Source organism: Triticum dicoccoides, chromosome 5B (assembly GCF_002162155.2).
Source record: "Triticum dicoccoides isolate Atlit2015 ecotype Zavitan chromosome 5B, WEW_v2.0, whole genome shotgun sequence".
NCBI classification, from domain to species: domain Eukaryota; kingdom Viridiplantae; phylum Streptophyta; class Magnoliopsida; order Poales; family Poaceae; genus Triticum; species Triticum dicoccoides.
This window is the reverse complement of record NC_041389.1, coordinates 483,159,902-483,163,521: the sequence shown is the minus strand read 5'-3', so window position 1 is coordinate 483,163,521 and position 3,620 is coordinate 483,159,902. Positions and strand designations below refer to the sequence as shown.

The 3,620-nt window shown below is 37.9% G+C and overlaps 1 long non-coding RNA gene across 1 annotated transcript; it reads right to left on the bottom strand.

Annotated features, from left to right (window-relative positions):
* Nucleotides 1-980: 980 nt before the first annotated feature.
* On the bottom strand, nucleotides 981-2,726 carry LOC119305842. Its single transcript, XR_005148785.1, has 2 exons — nucleotides 2,613-2,726; nucleotides 981-1,419 (listed from the first exon to the last, which is right to left on the bottom strand). It is a non-coding gene; the product is annotated as an uncharacterized LOC119305842 (long non-coding RNA).
* Nucleotides 2,727-3,620: the final 894 nt, after the last annotated feature.

Sequence of the window (3,620 nt, the reverse complement as noted above, 5' to 3'; positions counted from 1 at the left end):
TTCTCTTCATCCTCCTACGCATAGCTTTGGTCTGCTATGACTTTGCTTTTGCTGGCGTGATCTTTGTTTGTGTGTGTGTTTGTGTTAGCTGTGTGCATCTTAAATATGCAGAAGCTGTGTGTGTACTCACTATGATTGTATCCCTCAATGTTACATTATGAGTCAATAAAAAGCGTCCTTTATCGAGAAAAAAACCCAAACTTGTTGTCAGTGAATTTTTCCTCATCTACAAATTTTGTGAAGGAGCAATGCTCTATTCCCTCTTTGTGAGAAAATTGATTGTTAACCATAAAGTATATATCGGTGTGTCTGCAAGTATCTTATCCGAGTACGTACTTGTGCACCTCGTTGTTGTTCCTTCATGCTGTTGTCGTCCTACGTTCACTCTGGCTGGGTCCAGCCCAGGCTGCGAGATCTCAAGCCCGTGCTTCTTGCAATCTTGATGTACTCTGGGTCCATCGCCAGGTCCTCGTCTCAAATCAAGATGTACTCGCAGGGCACCACGATGCTCGGATGTGAAACCTCTTCGTGAACTACCTTCATTCACCAAAGAACTAGATCGGTAACGCGCCTTGGCGCGAGGGTGCCTGTCCCAACAATGTGGTGAAGCAAGTAATTCTTAATTTAGTAGGAATCCTAGTTTAGCGTATATATTGAAATAGGACAACAAAATAAAGAAGAAGAAGAAACATTCATTAGACCGACAAGTTCAACATTATCGTAAGATTGTTCAGTACATTCATGAGACCATGAACAGTAACCACTTCCATTCAGTTCAGTACCAAGAGGGCGAACATGAGAGAGCAATGTCCTAATCTAAAACAAAGTTTGCAGCACATCCATGCATAAGGCAACGGCCCAATATAGGTTCAAATTATTCCAAAAACATCTTCGCTACAAAGGTAACATCTCAAAAAGCAGGAGGTTACTAAACTCTTACTAATGATTCCATACTAAACATCAAGGTTCATCACACGACATTGGATAACTTCAAACCAAATCATACTTGTTGTAACAAATATACAAATATACTCAGGACAACCTTCCGGGAGCGTTAGTGCATTTCATAAAACAATGATGTAAAGGGGGACATCCACGATACAACATATTTGTTGGCCCTCAAATGTCACTTCTATCTCCATGTATATTGGAATTCCAAAGAGTGGTCTTAGGGACTTGTTCCCTGTCCAGCACCATGCTCCAACGCTCAGGTCCAAACTATAAAGCAGGTTACAGTGGTACATAGTCCAGATGGTGTTGAGCGAAAAAAAAACCCACAATATATTACACAAGAAAGAACATGCCATTCTTGTACATAAGTGAACCCCTACCAAAGCAATGCCCTAGATTACTTAGGTATCATCTTCACACCCCCATGAAACTCCAGGTTGTAGCCTTAAAGATAAATATAGACAAACCCTGTCAAAGAAAGTAATATTTCTGTACCTCTTTGAAATTGGGAGAATCATGACAGAGAGGCATGAGACCATAAATAGTAGTATTGGTAGAAGGCAAAGCATATGATATCTAATGGGAAAAATCAATTATGTATATATGACATGCTATAAATTCATAATGGTCAGGACAAAAGAGGACCAGCGAGCATAGAAACATGCATCATGTCATTCACATTCAAATGAGGAAAAAAACAGCATGATTTTATCTTGAATACCAAACAATGTACACAATGTAAAAGGGCATGATACCAACTCCGTTACAGCTGAACTTATCTAATTAGTAGTAAGAAATTGGATAATGCAAGTGCATGATCACATCTCATCATTCTATATAAGTAGATGGATCAGTTCATAAGCATGAGTGGAAGCTCATTAGTATTCTTACTTATACTCATATGGCGTGATATTTTTATAATCATAGCGCACATTCTTTTTTGGCTTTATCTGTTCACAAGCAGACAAAACATTTATAGCTGCTTATGCTTATGCTTATCAATTCCGCCTTCCCATTAACCTCTGGAAGTTTTCAGTTATTATACATTAATATCAACATATTGTATAGAGAATTTTTGTATTAAACTAAACCAAATAGTACCTATGATCCATGATGCATATCATCCAGTGAACCTGCCTAAGCATATAAATTAGTGAACTCTTCCGGTGGTCATGTGTCTCCGTCATGTGCTATATGTATTTCGAAGTTCATTTAACATCTCGATGGAGCACACAATAGAAATAGACAATGTCGTGGATTATATTTGCATGAAGAGATGAGGTATGTCACTGCACACTAACTGTGAACCAATTACTTAGCCAACTTTCTAAAGCGTGTATACAGTAAAAGAAATGGCGATATGCAGAATAATAATGAAAGTATTTTCATAAATCAGTCAACCTTAAAAATATCATCATCTAATTATGCTACAACTATAAAATGTTCATCATGACAAGAAACAACAATTTTTTTTATTGATTAGCACTGATCGGAGACACCAAATTATGATGTAAGATCTTTTCCAAGATGAACATGTAAGGTTGAAATCTAATAAGCCCATGCAGAAGGAAATACCAAAGTAGATATGGGTAATGGGAAGTATTCTGGCATAGCAAATAATGCAGGCACAACAAAAACTGGGTCGCCGGTTTCTTAGTTACCTTCAAGTGACGCCATATATCGGATAATTGATTCGGAGCGGCCTACATCGGAGCAGTTGGGCATCCACTCTTTATCTGCCCTGTAATATGACAAAATAAATGGCCATCTGGTCAAAGCTAATGTTTAATCTAGTTTTAATATTGTGTTGACACACTTAATTGCGCTCATCAAAAGAAAAACGTATTTTGACATTACCTTCCATGACATAGAATTCTAAGGTACCAGATAACTATGCTACAGAAAATAAGAAGGAGCATTTGAAACCAGTTTCTTGTTATTCAGAAGTTACATATTCTAGAGAACTTGCACATCCAGCCTATCTATCAAATATACAGCTGGATCCACATAATAATAATATGGGACAACTTGGGTGCATGAGTTCTTTTGTATGTGTGCAACATCACGTGATCAATGAGTCTGCCATACTTATATCCTACTGATAGAAGGCTTTAAGTAAAGGTGGAGTTTGGCATAGTGAGAACAACTCTGCCTTTTCATTTTATATCAAAAATCATATACACCCAAATACAGGAAAGTAAGCCTCTGTGTACTTCCTAGTTTCTACTGCTTTAAAGAATTTAGTGTCTATCCTATTTTTATGTTTAGTTATAGGCACATCCATACACCTGATCAAAAACAAAACAATGCTCGGGTGTATTAAACTTCTTTTTCCAATGACAATAACATCATGAAAGTATTAGCACATGGTTTATTAACATAATATAAAAAAATAAAGGCACAAATGGTCAAGAAGAGGGGGTTGGGGGCGAGGAGGGCATGTGTCACGGGTCTGCTAGGCGACTGGGGATTTGATATCGCAAGGATGAAGAAAACCTCCATCGTCGACCGAATTGGAGCGGTTGGTGTTCTTAAACGTTAAAAGGCCAACAAAATTAAACATTAAAAGGGGTGGAAAACTAAAGAGTGGATGAGCTCACCAGAGGGTCCTGGCCACTACAACACATGTTGCCATACTAATGAACAAACACTTCCTAGTACACATCAGG